Below are 7980 nucleotides of genomic sequence, written 5' to 3'. Positions count from 1 at the left end.
CGCCACGTCGACATACAAAGTCAGAATTCGTCTGCTACCAGATTGGCCGATCTGGGAAACTTGCAAATGATGGCAGCGAACTTCGTAAATTTGAACCCGCAGACTAAAAGTACAACACGCTTTCCAGAAAATCAGTCCCGAGAACAATATGGGACAATGTTACGCTCGATTTTGTTTTCTCATTTAGTACGGTGGATGTTTGCTACTCGCAGACGACAGTTGCTGCCCGTGAAGCCGATGGTGGCTCGTCTTTACTGTTCGCTCGCTGGAAGCACGTTCGTGATTGGCTACGGTCGTTGAAAACTGGTTCCTAATTGGCTGACTCTTAGTCGTTACGTCACGTCGACGGGTAAGCAGGCTTTATGTATCTAGGTGGTGTTGCCACTGGTCGGATTCACGTGGTTCACTAGTCGTGTCAGACCAAGTCGCTCTGCAACGAAGCACTCGTTATGCTTCTTTCGAGTGGTTCTGTCACGTGGTCCACTCTCTCTTCTTCCGTCGAGAAACCTCGGATTGGCCCCAACTCTAACAGTGCACCATTTGTGGGTACCTCACACGAAAAAAAAAAAAAAAGACAAGAAAAAGTAAAAAGAAGTAGCCATAAGTTACAGTTAGCCTACAAAAATAGTAAATGGGTTACAGTTACTCTTTTTGAGATGTATTACAGCTACAGTTACCATGTTAAAGTAACTTAGCTACTACTTTACGGTTACACATAAGAAGAAGAAAGAGCCGAATAAATGTTACTCTAGAAAACTTTGCCTTAGCAGTTCTACTGTACATAGTTATACGGTGTGTCATTTTAGCTGCGTATGAGATGACAGAAGTCGTGGAATACGCAGTGGGGAAAAACGGCAGTGTACTTGAAGCCTCGGCAACGCGTGGATAATATATAGTAATATCTGAGTGACTCAGTTCGTTACACTTTACAGTTACTTTCACCAAAAGCGGTAATTTGATAGAGTTAAAAGTCATTTTCGAACAAAAGCAACTATAGGTGCAAGTTACTTGTAACTTAGTTACCCAAGCGCACTGTAGTCACTCCCACGTCTTGCGATGCCGAACAATGACGAGCCGACTGGCTAAGTTTCTCGGATGCACGTAATAGTGAGTTTTAATGCATCGTACGCTATCGTCTTTGCGTACGCAAAGAATGGCGTGGCATTTCTGCGAACTGCTCGAACCTCCCTTTATCTTTTGCGCGCAGGACCACGAACGCTATCCCTTACGACGTACGATACGAATGTTGGCAAACCGTTGCTACGGTTATCGTTGCTATCGGAGCCAATCACAGTCGTGTGTGACTCAGAATCGTATCCACTGATTGGTTCCGGTTGATACGATTCGACGCAAGTCACGTTATCAACGGTTTGCTAAAACTAGCAATATATTTTGCTGCAGAATAGACGATGACAACAGTGTGGTTAGGACGATCAAAGGCTGTGACACGGACGACTGCAAACTCTCAACACTGGTGGTTCGTTGTTAGGAACTGTTCTTATAGATTACTTTTCACGTGATGTACACGGAATCAACACAAAGAGAACTGATAAGGCAGAATGTCGTCCTCCTTCCAGATAACGAACGCGGCTATCTTGCAGCTATCGGCATAGCTTCTTGGTTGCCAGCCGGTGCGTAGATACTCATCTTCTTCTAGCATGAGCGCAATAAAAGATGAGCTTCCCCGTGCGTTTTTATGAAAAAGGCCTAAACACCGTTGAACCCTATGAACCGTTTGATCCCTATGTTGAGATAAAACTGCAGTTTGATTAAGCAGAGGAACCACCAGTTGAGATGATTCCTAGGCAAATTGAGGCCTTGTATCTATTTGTCCCTTCTATGTTGTTCCAGCCTCAGAACATCAATTCTTTCATGACCAGTTGAGAGTTTGCAGTCGTCCGTGTCACCATACCTTTGCTCGTCCTAACCACCCTGTTGTCATCGTTTGTTCTGCTGCAAAATATTCGTAAGTACGTACCAACTACTCCAGCTTGTTCCATTAGTGCACATAATAACTTCCGCCAGGCTTTTGGCTGGAGCACGATTGTTTTCGCTGGTGAATTGGGATTCGGCTCTGCCGTGTCGGATTTTGTTGCTCCGTGGCTTACTCGCGTGCTCGCCCCAAATCGACCAGTGGAATTGGCCTCATGTTTTTCTGGGAGAATATTTGTTGTGCTGAATGTCATATCGCTTGTGAACTCTGCTGGTACGAACTGAACATTACGCTCCACTTCACCGCTCAAGTGTGAGACGGAGTCTGGCGAATTCCACCGGTCGAACCGGTGCAGTTTCTTTTGCTCCCCGGCGGAAAATGTGGGTTTCACTGGTCGATCCGCACCGGATTCGCACGTTCTCGCTTGTTGTTCCAAATCAGCTAGGTCAACACATCCTAGATAGTACAGGTTGGGACAAAAGTTTACGGAACACGCGACCGACGTACTTTTTCTTCGGTGCGACACCCTAGCGGCTGCCGGAAGCGGGTGAGTTCACTGTTTCGGAGGGGTGGATGGATGCGCTGTTAGCGACACGCAGTGGTCGCTCCAGTGTCGCTTGGATGTGCCTGGGAAGCACGAGTTCCCGCTGGCTGTGTGTCGCTCACAGCGCACCCTTCCATCCCTCCGAAACAGTGAACTCACCCGCTTCCGGCTGCCGCTAGGGTGTCGCACCGAAGAAAAAGTACGTCGCTCGCGTGTTCCGAAAACTTTTGTCCCAACCTGTACAAGGCCTGCCCAGCTCACGAAGGCCTGCGTGAGCCTTGCGAGCTGCTTTGAGTAGAGCACTAGAAAAACAAGTTTCAGCGTACCGCCAACCCCTTGGCTTGACTTGGCTTCGCCTGACGTAACCAGGCAACGCCGCCATTTCTCTTCCACGCAAATTGGGCCAGCTGTGTTGACGCTCTGCGACAAATGCAATTTTATGTAAACTCCCGTGAGATTACCTGTGCCAGACGATCCTAGACGGTACATAAACTACTGTGTGTACAGATATACGGGCATAGCCAATTTCAAAGCGAAAAAGGATCTCCTAGGTAGGGACAATATAATATTAGTTATACAATAATTTGATTTAAAAACACAGACGTCAGACTGTAGTATTTTAATCAACAGGGCCAGTGATCTATGGGAGCATTACATGTACAAGAGCTAACCAAATGAATAAATAAATGGAAGGGATAAGGTGGATCGCGGTCACGTGGGTGGATTTGGCCAATAACGATCGCGGCGGCAAGGGAAAAGGCTGGCGGTACTCTGAAACTTGTTTTTCTAGTGCTCTAGCTTCGAGCTTTTCTCTTGTTCGCGCTTTCATTGACGTCATAGCAGCATCCACAGCAGGCACTTCCTGTGTGACGCCATGTCACGTGGGGCGCAGGCCTTCTGCTATCCAGGAGGTCTTGATCAGGTGGTCGCTCCGTCACCAAGCGCTTCTTCTTGCTGTGCCGAGGAAACTAGGATTCAGGTACAACTCCAACGAACCATTCTAACCCCCCCCCCAGTTTTATGGGACTTCTAAAGACTGGGTGGTGCTGAGATCGAGCCTCACCGCATATCTGCTTACCCAGATTTTGTCTTCAAGTTATCCGGCAGACTTTCAAGATATGTGGGAAAAGTCCCCCCCCCCCCCCACCTCGCAAAAAAGTCTCGTGTTAACTCCCCTTGTCTGTAAAGTGCAGCTAGGGTCTGAAAAGGGGGTATTTAGTTTATTTCGTATTCAAGGTAATCCTCACTCAAAGATTCAGTACTCAAAATATAAGTGCCGCTACAGAACATTACGCGCTTCCACGAATTTTCGAGAGAAACGCGCAAAACTTCATAGTTTCGGATTTTCCAACAGTAGATGACGTCTCCGAGAGCTGTGGCGTCCCCACAACACACACACAACTGTCTCCAACACACAACTGTCTCCAAGCAACAGCACGTCTCTCAGCTCTCCGCAGCACGTTGGAAGACCATTAAGTCTTGTCCGCTTCCTTGTGTGTTCGTCTTTTTCGTTTATCTTCCTCATGAGGAAAGATATCCTTGAGAGGAAACAGAGAGGAAACATATCCTTGAGTCTGCAGACTCAAGGATATGTTAGCCTCTCCAACCATTAAGCAGCTTTAGTGAGGAGACATAAATCGACCTCGAAGGAAGCAGTGTTGCCAGACGTGTGGCAGGTTGGGCACCCTGTGACGTCATACCTTTTCAAAGATAGAAATTAATTTTGCTATGCTTCCGTGTCACACAGAGAAACAATACTTTGAGAAACCACAATGTGAGAACACAGTTGCAGTTACAGAAGCCCGTTAGGGTGCTGAGGACTCAAGATATATATACCGCATTGTTGCTTCGTCCGTCTGTACACCGTCATAACCAAAGTTGTCTCGCTTCCACAGTGCGTTAGATGCTACAAGAAAACAACGTTGTATATACGCTTATTCAAGCTCTGCACTGCACTGTATATAATCGTGTAAAGGAGAGAGAGAAAGAGAGAGAGAGAAACGGAGTTCCTAAACGCAAGAAAAGAAGAGCAACACAATACGAAATTTCGAGGAAAGCGCCATGCACCCTAAAAATAAGCATCATTGGGTATCGCCGAACGCTTTCTTCTTCCGAGATGGAAGGATTGGGGAGGCAGGCAGGTGAGATCGATCTGGGTTTGGGAAGGCGTCGGGCGAAGAGTTCATTCCCCAAAGTGAGCCATTTGCGATACATCATTCCTTCAAGACGTGACCTTCTCCAGAGAGCATTACAGCGGCCTCCTCCCAAGAATGAGCCAGACCCATCAAACTTTCTTTCTTTTCTTCTTCTTCTTCTTGCCGTAGAATGCATGCCGACGCAAAAACTGGAACAAGCGGCGTAGGCGAGAATGATTTTTCTCTTTTAAATTCATATTGTCTCAGATACAGCACCGTGGCAATATTCTGGCATGCTCCTCTGGCTGTAGGATGAAACGTCAACAGCAATTAAATTATGAATGATGATGATGTCCTGTGGCGTTTCTCCGCTTAGGAGGCGGGACCCTAGCTACCCCAGTCCGTGTTGGTTAATATGATGCAACATGAAATGTGTTGTGGCATGAATTGTATTATCGCGTTTAGTGTATGCGTATGCATGTGAAGAGAGCAGTGGCAAAAAAGCTACATTATACTAGTCGAAACGTGGCGAAGCTTCTCAAAAAAATGTTTTGCTTTCTAGAAGGTTTATCGCTGTTCGTATCAATATAATATATGACGAATGCAAGAGTTATGTTTAGAGATAACAATCGTCCTAACAGCTGTCACATGGAATTCTACAACACGAAGGTCATATCACTTCTAAAGAACAATAATAATAATCATAATTGGGAGTAGATCGACACGTAAGGCGAGTCCGCCCACATGTGTGTGACTGTACATGCTGCACGTGACCCATGGTAGGACTGCGGATAATTTTGACCGCCTGGGATTCCTTTGACGGTGCTGGAAGCAATGTTTACCTCCCACATATTGCTACCGTTTCGTAAAGAATGGGCTGCTGCTAATGTGTTCTTTTGTAACGCATTCGCAAAAGCCCGTCCAACTGTTTAATACTTCGTGCGTACACTATCGTATGGCTATGACAAAGACCTGACTCAGTGATGGGACAGCAGTTGCCTGGGTACGACACCCACAGCCCCTAAAGTGACTTAACGACATTACCAGGCTAGACGAGGTGGCGTTCGCGTTTAGGCGATGCTTATACACGTCAGAGAGGGTTTTAATTGGGGGACTACAAAAAAGGGTTATTAGCATGCCATATAGTTGATAACCTCGCTACAAACCCAAGCTCTGTCACAGCAGTGGCCTGCATTTCTTTCGCTAGTTGCTTGTACACTCTAAGAAAAAAGGAGTACTTTTACTCCTTTTAGGGACTAAATGCATTGCCACAAAAAATAGTCCCTTTCGGGAGTAAATGCACGGGAGTAAATGAATGTCACAGGGTGGAAACTGCATTTCACGCGCTGTTGTAAGAGTCCCATGTACATAATTGGTGTGCATGCATGAAAATACTTTGAAGCAAATCGTCAACCGTGATATATCGAGTGATATAAAATCTTGCGCCATACTAGGGCACAATTTGCGAAGAAAGATGCACTAACTGTTTCTTACTCTGTGTGGCTGGAAAATTGCTACGTTGGCTCAGTTATACAGCCTTATGTCATTCAAATTGACCAAGGGCACATATTTACCTAGATTGTTGCATTCAGGGGACCATTCGCGAAGTTTAGTGACAATTTGCAGTCCTGGGGAGTAAATGTCGGGACTAAATGTCGGGTTAGGGGACTAAAATGGGGAGTAATTGGCGGACTATGGGAGTAGACGCTGCAATTACTCCCCGTTTTACTCCTTTTTTTCTTAGAGTGTACATGCTAAGAATTCAGAGTGAGCTGTAGCATTCACTTAGAGCTGAAACATTCTTTGCAGTATAACCATAATTCAAGATTTAAAAAAAAAATGACACTCGAACGCAAACAAGCTATGGTAGACAGTCTCCGGATTGTTCGCTACCAATTCTGCTGAACAAACTGAGACCCTAAGGAATGTCAGCGAAGAACGTGTCATCTACCCACACTGCATCATTTATGTTTCATGACCTCGGCCGTTTCATCGTTGGGTAGCGCTACTACGTAACATAATAATCGCTCACACGTTAAATGTCAATTTTCTTTTTTCATACTGCTACGGAACGTACAGATTTTGGCTCGGACTTGTCAGGCTCTCTAATACCCCTGTCACACGGTAAACCGAATGACATTCCCATCGAATGACAATCGCACCGAATGTCATTCATTTGTCTTACATCGAGCTACACGAAGAAACAGAATGTCATTCGCTAATGATGTCACTGTCGATAATTAAGACACCAGAGCCAAACATATGAAGCATTATACAGGTACATTAGTTATTGTTTTATCTCTTTTGCTCGAAACTAGCGAAACATTAGATAATTTTACAGAATCGGTGCCTTTTGAAAGACACCTCATTGGCTAATTCCCATAAGCAAAGACAACTAAGAAGCCTATCTGCACCACACTTGGCAACGTGGCGACTGGGAACCAGGGTAGTTCTCCGGAAAACAGTGCTTAGCCATTATTCCTTCGCGTCAAAAGTTATCAAATTCGTGATAAAATATTGAAGTACAACTTTTCATTCGTCTTTCATTTCTTCGAACGGTTTGTCGTTGTTGTTTTTGCTACCTCTCTGCTGCGAGGGTACGCTGTCGGTGCGAGAGGGAAAAAGCGAATGAGTTTCCCGAACTCATTCGCTGGGCGAATATCATTCGCATGTATTGCCATTTGATTTAACCGTGTAACACGAAACGAATGTCATTCACTGCGAACATCATCCGCTGGGAATGACATTCAATTTGCCGTGTGACAGGGGTATAATAATAGCTCTCTTCGCGGTATCCTCCCTCAGCGATATAAAGACGCATCTATGTCGCGATATTTTCGCCGCATTTTAGAAACAAAAGTAGCCGACCCGTTCATGCCACAGTGAACAAATCGAACGCATTGCGCGGTGGATTCTTTTTTTTTTTCCCGCGCCACATGAAACGCGTCAGCCTGGAAGACAAATGTCCCTCCTAATGGGAAACGGCTATACTGTTCTTTGTTTATATTTACCATCAGTGGGCGTACTTTCTCAGACTCTCGCTAACGAAGGCGCTCTAATGAGACCTTGATGAGGATTTAAGAGGCAAAGAGAGAAAGCGTCTTGCCATACAAATACGGGACCGAGTTGTTGCGACCTGGCTGTTGCCGGTCCGTGGCACGTGTCACTCTGCTTGCGCACACTAAGTAAGACGTGCGAGATTGAGCTCTTGTTCGCTTCGACGTCGAACATCGGCAGTCAGCACGGACACAGGGGAACGTTGGCTGCTTGTCATTTGGTTGGCAGCGAAAATTCCGAAGGGCGCTCAAAGCTCCTTTCTTAAAGGGACAGTCCGAGAAAACCGGAAGTTGATTTTTTCCAACTGCCAC

The sequence above is a fragment of the Ornithodoros turicata genome, chromosome 2 (genome assembly GCF_037126465.1).
Source record: "Ornithodoros turicata isolate Travis chromosome 2, ASM3712646v1, whole genome shotgun sequence".
Taxonomy (NCBI): domain Eukaryota; kingdom Metazoa; phylum Arthropoda; class Arachnida; order Ixodida; family Argasidae; genus Ornithodoros; species Ornithodoros turicata.
This window is presented reverse-complemented; position numbering follows the sequence as displayed.